The 17,044-nt window shown below is 37.0% G+C and overlaps 1 protein-coding gene across 16 annotated transcripts in view; it reads right to left on the reverse strand.

Moving 5' to 3' along the window:
- LOC125666818 (beta-1,3-galactosyltransferase 1-like) overlaps window positions 1–17,044 on the reverse strand; it is a 104,536-nt gene that overhangs the window by 42,566 nt on the left and 44,926 nt on the right. For all 16 annotated transcript variants that reach the window (XR_008799329.1, XR_008799330.1, XR_007366923.2 and 13 more), the window contains one exon: window positions 9,417–9,484. The gene's annotated coding sequence lies outside the window, so the exon portion shown is untranslated. The remainder of the gene's footprint in view (window positions 1–9,416; window positions 9,485–17,044) is intronic.

Consider the following 17,044-nt stretch of genomic DNA (forward strand, 5'->3'; position numbering starts at 1 on the left):
TTTTAACCCCCCCCCCCTTCCGTGTTTGGCATTAATAAAAAGTATTAAAGAGAGCAATGATTATTAAATATAGAGACTTGAGCAAGTCTATATATATCCTAGAAAAAACCAAAACTGATATTTTTTTTACTGTGTTCAAATTTCTCAGAGATCATATTCATAAGAATTGCAAGCCTTATTTCATGGGATGGTTACCTGTAAAATGCGAAACGAAATCGAAAGGAAACGAAATCTACCGAAGCAAAACGAAACCTACCGAAACGGGTACCCTTATTTCATACGACATGCCTGCTGTTGTAGGCACGGTGAAATAAATACAGTACGTATACTTTGGAGTATTTCTAAGAATTCATAATTTTTATGAATGTACACTATACACGTACAAAGATTTATTTTCAATTTTTAAACATTAAATCATGCATGTGCTTTAGTTATGATATTACAGCTTGGAGATAATGAATTTGTTTAAAATGTGACGTTGCTTTCGTGATTATATTTTGCCACAATTTATGACGTTATAAGTGTAACGTAAAGTGACACCAGTACCGTGCGCTTAGTGTAATATAACTACTCCCAAAGGCTATGAAATCTTGAGTAAATTTCCTGTTCTGAATATCTAAGCTAAATTCTAATGTTCAGCAACAGTGTAAAACAAGATGTGTTCTTATAACTTCACTGCCCTTAAAAGTGCATACACTGCTGAAATGCTTTACATAATGTAATAGGTGTGTTAACATCAAAACATCAAAAGATACACTGTACGACTAATTTCGACCCATTCTATAGAGTCAAATCCCTGGGTTGTGAAATCCACCATTTTTTTGTACACCCTTTTCTGTTATTCCTAAGTATGCATTTAAATTTTATACAGTATCAGCAAACTTACACATAAATACTATTTACTAAGTTTGGCCCCACCCTGGGGTCAGAACCCCTAATCTGGGGATCATCAAGTTTACCATTTTAGTAATAATGGTAAAAGACTACCTGCTCTTTCTGAATATCCATTTAGTTTCAATTTAGTATCAATAACACTAAAGATGTTATTTAAGTGTTTTGCACATAGACACTATATAGTAAGTTTGGCCCCGCCCTAAGGTCAAAACACCTACCCAGAGGATCATAAAATTTGCAAGTTTGGTAGAGGCCTTCCTGCTCTACATCATTATGCATTTAGTTTTTCTTAAACATGTGTGGTTCTAGATAAGACGATTTTTGACAATTGGTCAATTTCGGGCAGTATTTGCCCCACCCCTAGGGCTCCAGGAATCCTGAATTTTACAATTTTTGTCCCCCTTGTTCCAAACATGCTTCATACCAAGTTTGAAAAAAAATGGAATGATAGTTGTCAAGAAGAAGTTAAAAATGCCTATTGTCTACACATTTAATGACTGACCATTTTGGCCACACCCTGATACCAAAACCGCTACTCCTGGGATCTTCAAATTTATCATATTGGTGAAGGATTGCCTGTTCTTTCTAAATATCCATTTAGTTTCAATATAGTATCAATAGTACTTAAGAAGATTATATTTAATTTTTTTTTTTTTACACATAAACACTGTATAACAAGTTTGGCCCCACCCTGGGGTCAGAACCCCTACCCTGAGGATCATGAAATTTATAATTTCGGTAGAGGTCTTCCTGCCCTACACCACTTTACATTTAGTTTTTCATAAATATGTGCGGTTCTAAAGAAGAAGATTTTTGAAACTTTGTCAATTTTAGGCAGTTTTTGCCCCACCCCTATGGCCCCACGGCTGTTGGAGTCCTGAAATCTACAATTGATGCCCCCCTTGTCCCAAAGATGCTTCATACCAAATTTGTAAAGAATTGGCCTAGTAATTATCACGAAGACGTGAAAAATGTTCAATTGTTAACGCACGACGATGGACGACAATCAATTGCAATAGGTCACCTGAGTAAACTCAAGTGACCTTAAGAGATGGAACTGTGGAATACCTGATCAGGGACCTCACACACACCCCTACACACACACACACACTCCTTCCTCGCACACCCACCCATTTTATATTCTTTAAGAATCATAATTTTTAATCATATACGTTAAACACCGATGGGCTGTCATGCCCAAAGTTATATCAATATATTTCTTTCATATACATGTATATAGGGTACCTGTAAAGTGCGAAACGAAATCGAAACGAAATCTACCGAAACGAAACGAAACCTACCGAAACGAAACGAAACCTACCGAAACGAAACGAAACCTACCGAAACGAAACGAAACAGATTGTATGATCGGACTCTTTTAATTATAATAATTGAAAATGGTATCTTAGGTCCCTGTTAAAGTTTACACATATAAATAAAATTCACCTCCCCTTTGATGTAGGCTTTCGGCTTGACTGATACAAAGTTTTAAGAGTTGGAAAGGGGGGGGGGGTAAGCACAAAGTACATAAATACCATGTGCAATTAGCTTCGGATCCATAAATTTCAGAACGGAAGGTTACAGTCTCACAGGTCAGAGGTCTGGGGAAACACACTAAACGAGGGATGGGGTCGTCGGCGTTGAGTCCGATTTTGGGCATAAATACATGTTTCAGTATTTTTTGCTCTAAAGACAAATATATGTATACATGTGGATATTGTGTATTTGTATGTAGTATATCAAACGGTGGATTCTGAATATGTCCTCCCGTTCTCTTTGTGATTTCTGCTTAAAATCCCCTTGTTCATAAGCCTTTTCAGTTTACAAAATGCCGACCTCCTCCTAATATTATTGCATTTAAAAAAATCCGTTTTCCGTCCCGTTTTCAATTCCCCATCTTAGCAACATCCCAAATGTATAGAGTTTTTCCATTATTGAAAGTAATCGCACCTCAGCGGTTAGAGATAAAATAAGAGGTTAAGAGCTCTTCCTGCTTTCAATTTTCTCAGACACCAGCTTCTTCAAACAATGTAGCTATGCCCAAAGGCGGATCCAACGTCGGCGACCCCACCCCTCGTATAGTGTGTTTCCCCAGATCTCTGAGACTGTAACCCTCGGTTCTGAAATGTATGGATCCGAAACTAATTGTACATGGCATTTAATCAACTACGGATATGTACTTTGTGCTTACTCCCCCCTTTCCAACTTTTAAAACTTTGTAACAGTCAAGCCGAAAGCCTACATCAAAGGGGAGGCGAATTTTATTTATATGTGGTAACTTTCACAGGGGCCTAAGATACCATTTTTAATTATTATAATTAAAAGAGTTCGGTTATACAATCTGTTTCGTTTTGTTTCGGTAGGTTTCGTTTCGTTTCGGTGGGTTTCGTTTCGTTTCGTTTCGCACTTTACAGGTACCCCATGTATATAGAAGATATTTCACTTTTCTTTCGATTATTCCATTAGTGAAAAGTTTTATAGCAACAAAAATTAGACAAGATATCGATCGAGGTCATGTAAAATGAATGACATGTAAAATGTTGTATTGACCAAGTTGAAGTACATATAAGTTATGGCCGTATAGTTTTCATATCAATTGATTTAAGGTATCAAACGTTTCTTATCCATTATTGAATGCATTGATCAGTCAGTGCGACGGTGTACTCCGGTTGATTTCAATTTCAAGATATGTAAGAATACATCTCAAAAATGGGGAAAATAGATAGATGTAGAGTTGTTACAAATTCATTTTTTACAATTCATATCATAGTAGAACAAATGTTTTAGAGTTGGTAAAAAAAAAACATTGTTCATTTTGCGGTGTGTATAAACTTATCTGATATGAAATTGTACAATATATTAAGAAAAATGTTAAAGTGAAAGAGTGATTGTTCAAAATTGTATTTCTAATCAGTAAGAATTATTAACGGACAGTCCGGAGAATGATTGATTGATTTACGTCCGGTCGAGAAATTTTCACTCGTATTGAGACGTGAAGTACCACAAATTTAGACCTTTGCTAAGCGCTCAGGGCCACAGCAGTGAGGGTTCTATATCGCGTCAACGCCTGTCGCATCACGAGACCTCCGTCTTTAACGTCATATCCGAAAAGCCCGTGATTCTCACTTCTAAATGCCGAGGTTTGGCGAAAGATCAATCACGTTTTTGATTTCTTAATTTTAATTAATTTTAAATTTGAATACAGGAGAAACTGTTTCGAGATATGGGGGACAATGAACCAATAGATGGTTCTCAAGTTGGAGAAATGGGAATATCTTCAGATATTGCACAGAGGGGATCGGTTTATACACATACCTACATGTATATGTAGGTACGTATACGGCCGACTGTACCTCAAACATAGATGAGATAACGACGGCGCCCCCTCAGTATCTTGGAAGGGAGATTAACGTTCCTGAAGGATCTTCAGATGTAGGTGAAGGTGGTGAGGTATCCGAGGTGTCAGAATGTCAAGATGTGGAGATAACTAGTAAGGCAGAACACGTAGAACATGAAATTCTTGTATCAAATACCCGGTAATAGTATTGAACTTTCAATTATTTCCATTGGCAAATCATATTTTAATAAAAACTCATTATTTAAGTTAAGGCGATCTCCAACAAAGCTATTTTACAACGATAAGAAATTCACAAATAAATATCAATTTGTTGTTTTGTTTCATTCCTGTATAAACTATTTATTTGATAAACACATATATAAATTTAGATTGTCTTTAAAATGTTCAAACAAATCCGGAATCAGTTCCGACTTTTATTTTATACATCGTGCATCAAACTCCGTGCAGTGTCAATTCTTCGGGATTACTTTCCCCTTTCCAAACTTCTGCAGAAAAACGCAAGTTACCATACGATTTTCTAAAATACCAGATAGGGTGGTCACGTAGGGTTTATTTATTTCAGAATTAGTAGAAATCAATTCTTCTACACTTTGTGTAACGTTTAGACTGATTAAAAATTGACACTACTGGCCTTGACATCATTCTATAATTAGAGGTCGCATCATCAAGCTAACACTAGCACGTGACCTGTGTGTACACAATGGCCTTGACATTGGACTATAATTTTGAGCGGAGTGTCATGGACGTAGTGATGGATATGCCGAGGCGTCTGTGGAAACAGGGGAAGATTTTATCGTATCAGGGCCACACTTTTGCGCATTGCTGTCATATTTGAGAGGGAATCCAGCCAGGAAAGACAGATACACCGGGAACTTCTTAACAGATGGATAAGTTGTCCAGAACAAGAGGCCCAGGGGCCTTATAGGTCACCTGAGTATCATGTAACAACCTTCCAATGTTTGAATTAGATTTGTGTTTAAATATAAGAATTTTACTTTTGGATGGAAGAAACATTGAATAGCTATGTGGTCAGCCCCGCCTTTGCACCAGAACCCTTGACCCAGGGGCCATAAATTTCAGTTTTGAAAGAAGTATATTTGATCATCATTATCATACTATTAGTTTGTCTACTTAATACCCAGCAGCAGAGGAGGAGATTTTCAAAGAAATAAAATGCATTTTCACTATATGATCAACAGGGCCCCATCCTAATACCAGAACCCCTGACCCAGGGGCCATGAATTTCACAATTTTGAAAGAAGCATCCTTGCTCATCATAACCATGCTTTTGGTTTGTCTACTTAATACCCAAGGACAGAGAAGGTTTTCAAAGAAATAATGCATTTTCACTATATGACTTATAGAGCCCCACCCTAGCACCAGAACCCCTGATCCAGGGGCCATGAATTTCACAATTTTTAACAAGAGGTACTGTGAGCAATGCTCACTAAGAATACCCCCCGCTTACCCCAATCTCCCAAAGGGTGTTGGTAATAGGTATAAACTACCTCTTTTCTGAGTGTTGCTACTTCGATGTCAAGTGCGCATGACCTTTGACCTTTTGACCCCAAAATCGATAGGGAACATCTTCATCCCATGGGTAGTCCATATGTATGATATGGTGACTGTAGGTGGAAAGGATAATGCTTTAGAGGCCGGAAACCATATTGCTAGTTCAATTTCCAGTGCGCGTGACCTTTGACCTTTTGACCCCAAAATCGATAGGGAACATCTTCATCCCATGGGTAGTCCATATATATGATATGGTGACTGTAGGCGGAAAGGATAACGCTTTAGAGTCCGGAAACCATATTGCTACTTCAATGTCCAGTGTGCTTGACCTTTGACCTTTTGACCCCTAAATCGATAGGGAACATCTTCATCCCATGGGTAGTCCATATATATGATATGGTGACGGTAGGTGGAAAGGATAATGCTTTAGAGCCCGGAAACCATTGCGTCTACAGACGGACGGACGGACAACCCGATTCCAGTATACCCCCCCCCCCCCCCACAACTTGTTGCGGGGGGTATAAAGAGGCATCCTTGCTCATCATTACCATGCTATTAGTTTGTCTACTTAATACCCAGAGACAGAGAAGAAGATTTTCAAAGAATTTCTACATTTTCACTATATGACCAATAGAGCCCCACCCTAACACAAGAACCCCTGCCCCAGGGGCCATGAATTTCACAATTTTGGTAGAGGGCTCAACGGTCATTATAATTATGCCCACAGTTTGGCTTCTTGATGTCCAGGAGTAAAGAAGAAGATTTTTTAAAATTACACTCATTTTGATGGTTTTTGCCCCACCCCTCAGGCCCCAGGGGGGCAGGGACCACGAATTTCACAATTTTTGTTCCCCTCCACCCACAGATGCTATATGCCAAAATTGGTTCAGGGATTTCAGAGAAGAAGCTGAAAATATTCAAATGTTAACGCACGACGAACGACGACGGACAAAAACAGATAGCAATAGGTCACCTGAATGAATTCAGGTGACCTAAAAAGTGAGAACATTCAAACAATCAGGTTAGTGACTCGAATTTCCTCAGAGATCTCGTATCTTTTGAAAAGCTGTCCGTAGTGCCATAGAGAATGATACATGTTGATAAAGTTTATGTGTACGTACATCTTCAGTGAAACACTAAGCACAGATTAAAGATTGACTATCGAATATATTTATAAAAGCCTAATTTCTTTTTTAAAACAATCTTGAAATTGTTCCTAAAATCAAAGTGCTTGAGGAATCGCTAATATCAATCACTAGATCTAAATCGCATTATTTTGATTATAGGTAATTCAGATTTATATCAATAAATCTGTTGATCTGTGCAAACAAATGTTTTATGGGAAATGCCTCCTCTCCCACACCCTCCCCCAAATTAACATTGTGGAGGTGCACTTTTAAAAATTATTTTTCAAATAAATATTAATTGTGTCATGCTTGGAATGCTGTTGAACATATAGATCTGGTACATTTTAAAAAGTCATATGAGTGTACCAATGACCATGATATGGTCGAGATTAAATCATACATATAACTTTGTACACCTTACAAGATTCAAAAGGGGATCAATTGAAGTTAACAAAAGACCTATATGTATAGAATAGAACAGCTTTCCGGAAAAAGACATGTTATGATAAATTATGAAGTTTATTTAGTTATTTTCTGTGGGCATTTATTTGAATTTTTCATATTTTCATTTCGAACCCATATTACAGAGATTTCTTTCAGGGCCTGTAAGGAGCCGAAATAAAGGCCTATTCCCAATGCTAAAAATCAGGTATTTTCCCCAAGTTTTGCTTTGAAATTCCCAAACAATGGAAACTAGTCAAGCAGGGTAGCCTTATTGTTCATGTATATTCTTCACAGGCCCACATATTACAATTTTTGCTTCAAAATTATTTTGAAGTAAACCTAATTGTTTGGTCTCTGGTTATTTGAATGAGGAATCTTTGAATAAATTTAAAGTCAGAAGGAGTTCAATTATACCTTAATGCACTCTGGATTGGTTTTCTCTCTACGTCTTTATATATCCTGATCAGGTAAACGGAGTAATTCGTAGTCAAAATCAGTGTGCCAACAACGGCTTAACACCCGGCATGAAACACGTCAGGCAGCATTTGACCCAATGATAGGTTGTATTGACGAAGTAGATACTTATAACGACCATAGAATTTGCAAAATGCTGACTGGTATGTAACCAAACATAACAAAAATATGAAATACCATATATAGCTAAAAAATGTGTACACAATACATGCACCATGTTAGTACGTCGTTGTAAGAGGTCTATTAAAAGTCGACGTCTATCTCCACATGCTAAAGCCATTGATTGATTGAATGTTGTTTAACGTCCCTCTCGAGAATATTTCACTCCTATGGTGACGTCACCACTGCGGGCGAAAGGCTGCAAAATTTAGGCCTGTGGTCGGCACTTATGGCCATTGAGCAGGGAAGGATCTTTATCGTGCCACACCTGCTGTGACGCGGGACCTCGGTTTTTGCGGTCTCATCCGAAGGACCGCCCCGTTTAGTCGCCTTTTACGACAAGCAAGGGGTACTGAGGATCTATTCTAACCCGAATCCCCACGGGACAATTACTCCTCCTTGGGTGACTATCTAGAACGATTATTGGTGAGCCTTTTGTGAATACTAAAACCAGATCCGGACTGATACTTTTTTTTATTTGTTGCCTTAAATTGATCCTTAGAATTACTTTTAACTTTGTGACAAAAAACAAAACAAAACATGGCGACGATCGCAGGCCAATCTCTACCCAGAGTTATCTTTCCCGCTACTCTCAACTAATACCTCTGTCAACGTCTAAAATTCATATCAAAACGTACTAAAACTAACTTAGCATATCAATCTGTAATGATCATATCTAAGCAAATCAAACGCTTGTCTGAATTTTATAAACACAGAAGCTGGTAAATATGAGACACCTGAGCAAATTAAAAGGTTTTATATAAATATTCATTCCTCCAATAATACTAGAATAATCATGGAATTCGTTGTTTTTGTGAACTTACTGTAAAAATTTAAGCTTAACACTAGAATTTGTAAAATCATACTTTATAATGCAATAGGTAGAAATAAGTTTTGCCAAAAATCTTGACATTTAGACGTTGACAGAGGTGTTGTAGCGCAGCATAATACGCCCTCTGGTGAGAGATTGATCGCAGGCTTGATGATGTTATGTGCAACTTGCAATTAGAAAATCTTCATCATTAAAGATTTTTAAAACGCCTGTGTGCTGTCTAATTGTTATGAAAAAAAGTTTGAAATCGCATCATACCATAAATGTTCATCGATTTAGTGTCATCTGTTTCTGCGAAATGTTGAAAACCGCAGTATTTTGACTGCCGCCAGCACTACCGCAAAGTCATATGAGAGATGAGAGGTATCTATGAAGAGAGCACTCCTCTCAAGGCAGATTCACTGACCACTTATTTTGCAAAGGCGGATCCAAGAACATTCGGGAGAAGGGGTATTTGAGAAAGTACCTTTAAACGTCCTGAATGACACAAACCCGTTTGAAATTTTGAAAATCCACACCAAAGCGGACTGCAACCCCGATAATTCCCTTCTCCTCTATGATCATCAAGATCCGCCACTGAATTAGAGAGAGAGAATCATAATTTGAGTAGACTGACCTTCACAGCTTAATCAGTGACTCCCTGTTGTCGTAATCGCAGCGACTTCCTTTTGTCGTAATCGTCAGCTATAAAAAAAAAAAAAAAAAGTATAAGAAAATGCATCTCATTTTGTTCATTGTCGTTAATCCACTTTTGGAGTTGGCGTTGAAGTTACCTGTACATTTCATATAATAAAATGGATGCTGCGTATTTGTCAGTTCTATACATCTAAATTGTATTTAATTACATGTACCCTCAAGCTCAAACATCATCAAGGTTAACCAGTGTCACCGCATCAAGGACCATTTGCAATGTGAGAGATCCCAGGGGGCCGCGTTTCAATATCATATTTAAAAGCAGGATTATATGGCGACGATCAAGGGACATCAATACGTTATAAGATCGATATACTATGGACGCTGAATAATTAATGTACCATGCGTTGACCATGGACTGTGACTGAATATCTTCAAATGCGAATTGAATGTTAATACCAAATTTAACGTACTCTGAGATAATTTTTCAAAGTGGATTAACTTCAACAAACTTTGAATTTTTCAATAAAAGCGCATATTTGTTTAATATTAACATTTATTGCTTCAATCTGTGTTTACATATTATTGAATGTATGATCCCGCACTTGAGTGGTTTACTTTGAACACAAGTTATTGTACCTGAATTGATAAAGGATATAGAATATTGACTGGTAGATTGTATCGTGTTTAAAGCTGACATGAATTAATAAATATAGTATAATTCTATATGTCCGCCATATTTCTTTGCTAATCCGCCATATTAGTTGGATATTCTATTGTTATATGTATCAGGGTTCGCATGGTATATAAGGGGACGAGTTTTGCTACGCTTCATTTCACATCAGTGTCTTCGATTTACCTGTGCGGGTAGCTTCGACAGGTAACACGTACATCTCCGATACTAATTTATAGGACATCAAGAAGAAATGAAATCACGTTTTGAAACACCATGCAGTGCTCAAAATTACAATAAACATATCGTACAGTAGTAAATCATTCTAAAAGCTTTGGATAAATAAATACAGAATGCCTTTTCGTTACGTGAATGTGCGTACATTTGCAATAAATATGTCAAAACTATACAAAAACGCGGAGAAATAATTCATCTATTATCTAGATCTATTGATGAAACGGAATAAGCAAAGGGTATAAAATCTATACCATTCACACTTACTTCAAGCAAAATGCAAATACATAAATGCTACTGTACGTATAAAGAAGACATGGTCATGTACGCTCGTCATGAAAAAGCATCGAATGCAGATGACTATTTACCTGGGTCTACTCGTAATATCTGTAAAGGACCGAGGATGTACAAATGTACGTGTACACTTGTCGAAAATACTCAAAGTAGTAGTAAAACTCCCTTTATTAGCATAATCCATGATACAAAACGATACACTCCATTTGTATTCCAACAGTAAACAACATTGTCCATTGTACAGACTGCGACACACTTAGCCCGTGCCGATCAGCTATCTTCAATCAGGGGAAGTATCAGAGTAGAATAGTTACCCTGTATTGTGCATGAATCCTTATACTGTATGATTTACTTATCAGAGTATTGCAGATTTATAAATCAGGATATCATTTAGGCACATAAATCCTTTGTGCAAAGATAATTTGCATATACAACACTGCATGAGTGTATGGAGAGAGAGAGAGAGAGAGAGAGAGAGAGAGAGAGAGATTCAAACGATGATCTTGTAATAATCGCGCTCTTATTAAGACAAATGATATCGTTAATTCAATATAAGAGAACAGTAACTCAATATTGCTCTCATTAATTGATAATACAGATTTATTTGATTCATTTAAAGCACGCAATAATTAAAAATTAAACATATCTTTAAATAATGTTATTTTCAATTACTTCATTTTATGCTAATTCGGCGCTCAATAGATCTTATATATCTATGCCATTTTGCTTTATTACATTCTGCGTTGAACTCGACGCAAATTGTAGTAATGCAAAATGTAATAATTGAGAGTTTATCATATGCGTAGTTATCAAGCACATAGAATTGTTTTTTTTTATTTAAACATATTTTATTGAGAAGCTCAACAGGATTGGGCAACAGGCATAGCCTATGTAGGCCCTCCCCCAAATACAAAGGTCTAGTACAAAGTACTTAGAATCAAGGGGAGGGGACAAGAGTGTCTGTCCCCCACTTTTGATAACAATATCCATTTTTTTTCTAATGTTTTCCGCCACACTCAACAATTTTTCAGTTATCTGGTGGCACCCAGTTTTTGTTGGTGGAAGAGAGAAACCAGATACAATGTACCTGGGAAGAGACCACCGACCTTCCGAAAGTAAACTGGGAAACTTTCTCACCAATCGGCGCGAGCGGGTTTCGAACCCGCGCCGACAGAAGTGAGAGGCCGTTATTTTGTAATGCAAGTAAAAAATATATTGGGTGACAACCCCCCCCCCCCCAAACTTGACCCCAGCTTGAAAGTTCTGATATAATAGTAGAAGACACACACCACCACCAATTAAGAAAATGAAGATATTATGAGGCACTCATAGTAGAGGACTCTAATCACCCCATCCCACCCCCAACGATGGAAGAAAATGAAGTGTAGGGGGAAATTATTGAGGCAGTCAAAGTAAAAGACTCTTTTAACCCTTCACCCCCACTTTAGGACTTTGAACATCGGATAAAACATCTTGGTTTGTTTGGGTTTTTTGTTTTATTTTATTGCTGTTTTCGTTCATCTTTTTTAATTATTATTTTGAATGGCAAGAAATTTTGAAGAATCCAATTTTCCATTTTTTTCATCCTGTTGTACCCCCCCCCCCCCCCCCCCCCCCCCCCCCATGAAAAATGACGATACATGTCTGGTTATTACATGTACATTTTACTTTTCAACACATACATGCATACTAATTGTATGGTGTAGAATTGCACCCTTTACCAAGTTTTCCTTCATTTACAGTGTAAGGAATGGTAAACCAAAATCACAAAACATAATGCATAAAGGCCAAGATAGTTTTAAGCGTAGGAACTTCATTCACGAATACATAAATACATGTATTCAGAAAAATCGCATGCATGCATTGCAGGACTATAGCATGTGTGTTTTAACGTTTCTGTAACATGCCATAATGATTATTTTCATTTCGTAGATCTGGCGCAATGGATATATTCTGAAAATAGACATACCGCTGTACGTCGAAATTTCATATCCAAATGTATTCGATAAGATGTTAGTATTCATAAATCAGTAAAATTCGTGTTGAGGTTTTATTTGATATGATGCAGTGTCAATCTACTGTAATGCATTAGTAGGATATGCAAAAGGCAAGAGTATAAACATTTTCTAGTATCGATTTCTATATGATCACGAAAAAACATCATATAATTTGTATCCGGATTCATATGCTGATTTAGATATCAATAAAAACAAAGCTGCATAGTTTGGGGGAGGGGGTTCTAATGAGTCTGATGAAATTAAAAGAAGGAACCCCACATTTGCATTCAAACTAGATGTACTTCAAAATTAATTCATTTCTGCTCTGACTGAAAGCATGATTCTAAATTCGGGAACGAATCTTGCATACAAAATAATTAATAGGGGAACACATAAATTCGAGCTCCTTTGGAATTTAATGAAATGCAAATATGCTCCTTTCTTTCAACACGAATTGATATGTTGTTTCAGGCACGTATACAGGGGGTTGGGGTGGGCAGGGAGGCTGGGCTGGTCTGCTCTCCCCACTTTTTTGACAATTTACTTTTTCCCGTTATTCTAACATACAAAGTCAGTATTTTCTACATGCAGTTTAAACTGGTATATATATATATTTTGAATTTGTAATGAATTCAATTATAAGCATCAACTCCTGTAAGTTTTTAATATATTGTCAATAACAAATTTTTAAATAGCTGGAATTTTTGAATGCTTGTAAGCTTACCATTATATCAGTGATCAATTTTCTTTCCTTCTGTGAAATGATATTGTACATCGATGTAGGACAGTCTCTCTCTCTCTCTCTCTCTCTCTCTCTCTCTCTCTCTCTCTCCTGTTCAATCAATGAATATGGACATACAGAGACCGTAAATAATTATGTGGTTCCCAATGAAACAATAAAACTATATTTTCGTTTATACATTTCCTTTTATATGTGTCTTTGTGTAATCAACTGTTTATTATGGATTACAAATGTAATACCCGCATTTTTAAACAGATGTATATTTTCGATCATTATTCCCTTATTTGTATATCCAAATTTGTATATGATCATCGATAAATTTTGAATTGAGCACGCAATATATCCAACCAGATGCTCAATGTATATGATTAGATTCCCGGTTTCTATCAACTGCAAAACTTCGACCAGACAAGCATTCAATGCAGGAAAAATTTTCGACTCTGACATCTCCCCTGATTGAAGACACCCTATTTGGCACGGGTGAAGTGTGTCGCAGTCTGTATAATAGAATGACAACGTGTTGTAAAGTTCTAACGAGATACAAATGGAGTTTATCATTTTGTTTCGTGGATTTATCAGAATAAAGAGAATCTAATATTTTCGGTAAGTGCACATCTCCGATACCTGTTGAATAGACGTCCGTATTTGATACGGTGTTTTTTGTGGCGAATATGCCATGTGCATTAGATATTATGCATATGGCATGGACCTGTATTTTGCAAGAATTGATATAAATAATATATTTTATGCTCTTTGCTTATTCCATTCTATCAGTATGTAATTGGCAAATGATTTCTTCGCATTTATTTCATAAGAAACTGCAAATACTTGCTTGCACTTGCAAGTATGCAAGAAAAACTTTTTTGTGCATTTTTTTTTCTAAATTATCTAATCTTTCGGAATGTTGCATTGGTATACAATAAATATTTTGTAACTTTGAGCAAAGCATAATGTTTTAAAATGTGATTTTATTTGTTTCGCATTTCCCTATATATTACTATCGGAGATGTGCACTGGTCGAGTCCACCTAGAAAAATCACTCAGGTGTGACAATCACATTTGGGGTATATACGGGTAGAGTAAATTAGGCTACCTGAGAGAAATATGGCGGATAAGATGAAAAAGGTGTACGTATTTATTAATTCATGTCAGCTTTAACGTCCCTCTCGAGAATTTTGGACTCATTTGGAGACGTCACGAATAACGGCGAAGGGCTTCAAATTTAGACCTTTACTCGGCGATTACGGCCATTGAGCAGTGAGGGTTCTTTAGCGTGCCACACCTACTGTGATACGAGACATCCGTTTTTAAGATCATCTCTGAGGACCCGTGACATTCACACCTGGTGTCGAGCGTTTGGCGATGGAACTGTCACTACCTGTTTGAACGAATTAGGTCTGTCACGGCCGGGGTTCGAACCCCGACCTTCCGCATGTGGGGCGAACGCTTTACCTAGAGGTGGCACCGAGGCGGTAGGATTGAGCATAGCTTTTTAGAATTTAGGAGGCTCTTTCCCATATACATGTATATATAGCAATCTATTTTGGTACGCATGATAAAATAGTCATTGTAAATGTAAATATAATCTAGCGCATGTTGATCGCTTAAAGAAACACAAAGTAATGGTATACAATACATACTGGTACTAATTGATTGGTTGATTGTATATTGTTTAAAGTCCCGCTCGAGAATTTTTCACTCCTATGGAGACGTCAGCACTGCCGGTGAAGGGCTGTGAAATTTAGGCTTATGCTCGGCGCTTATGGCCATTGAGCAGGGAGGGATCTTTATCGTGTCACACCTGCTGTGACACGGGACCTCGGTTTTTTACGGTCTCATCCGAAAGACCGACCCATTTAGTCGCCTCTTACGACAAGCAAGGGGGTACTGAGCACCTATTCTAACCTTGATCCCTGGTGCTAATTAATCAAAACGACCACTCTGATTGATAAAAGCTTGTATAAGAGTAAACATGTATTGGTTTTCAGTATTACTAAGGGAATTGTCGCCCCAACGACGAGCACGCGTATTGGCAATAAGTTGCTAATTTCAAGTAGATTTTATGCCATTAAAAGCAAATTTCTGACTTCTATATGCCTACTGTCTGTGTATTAAATAAGAGGGTCACAGGCCTTATCGGTCACCTGAATACTAGTGAAACAGTATCACTACTCCCAAAGGCTATGAAATCTAGAAAAAAAATCCTGTTCTGAATATCTAAGCTAAATTCTAATGTTCAGCAACAATATAAAACAAGATGTGTTCTTAAAACTTCACTGCCCTCAAAAGTACATACACTGATGAAAGGCTTAATATAGTATAATTGTACTAACATTAAAACATCAAAGGATATGACTAATTTGGTCCCATCCTAAAGTCAAAAAGCCTGGGTTGTAAAATTTACCATTTTCGTACATCTTTTTCTGCTATTCCTAAGTATGCATTTAGATTTCACACAGTATCAGCAAACTTACACATAAGTACTATATACTAAGTTTGGCTCCATCCTGGGATCAGAATCCCTGCCCTGGAGATCATCAAATTTACCATTTTAGTAAAAGACTACCTACTCTTTCTAAAGATCCATATTTAGTAAGTTTGGCTCTGCCCTGGGGTCAGAACTTCTACCCTGGGGATCATGAAATTTACAATTGTGGTAGAGGCCTTCCTGCTCTACATCACTTTGCATTTAGATTTTCTTAAACATGTGTGGTTCTAGAGAGAGAACACTTTTGAAAATTTGGGCGGTTTTTGCCCCGTCCATATGGTCCCAGGGATGCAGGAATCCTGAAATTTACTATTTACGTCCCCCTTGTTCCTAAGATGCTTCATACCAAATTTAAAAAGAATTGGAAAGGTAGTTATCAAAAAGTTAAAAATGTCTATTGTTCACACACTTAACAACTGACTACCAAAACCCCTACCCCTGGGATCATCAAATTTACAATTTTGTTAAAAGACTTCCTCTTCTTTCTAAATATCTATTTAGTTTCAATTTAGTATCAATAGCACTAAAGAAGATGCCATCTAAGTGTTTTACACTTAAACACTATATACCAAGTTTGGCCCCGCCCAGGGGTCAGAACTCCTACCCCAGAGATTATGAAGTTTACAATTTTGATAGAGACCTTCCTGCTCTACATCACTATGCATTTAGTTTTTTCTTACACTTACTTTAGGTCTCCCTTGTCCCAATGACGCTTTATACCAAATTTAAAAAGAATTGCAATGTACTTCTTACGAAGTTAAAAATGTTCAATAAAACAATATTATTGTTAACGGACAACGCACGACAACCAATTGCAATAGGTCGCCTGAGTTTATTTGGTTTTTGTTGTTTTGTTGTTGTTGTTTGTTCGTTTTTTTGCGGGGGGGGGGGGTATTTTCGGTGGGGTTTTTTTTTCTCTCTTTTCTTTTTTTTTTTTTTTTTTTTTTTTTTTTTCTTCTTCTTTTTGATGCTTGCTGCATAAATTGATTTACCATTAACGTATGTCCAAATCTGTTGATGCTTTTAACATACTTTTTAAAAGAGGGTGTTACACTGAAGCGGGAATTTTCCCTAATCGGAGCTCCGTGCCAGCATTTGTGACCTAAAACTGACCTTCATTCATATTTATACTCATTGCGTATTTGTCGTTTAAATACCTGAAGGATTCCCCAGTACTAGGGAC

This window comes from Ostrea edulis, chromosome 10 (genome assembly GCF_947568905.1).
Source record: "Ostrea edulis chromosome 10, xbOstEdul1.1, whole genome shotgun sequence".
Classification (NCBI taxonomy): domain Eukaryota; kingdom Metazoa; phylum Mollusca; class Bivalvia; order Ostreida; family Ostreidae; genus Ostrea; species Ostrea edulis.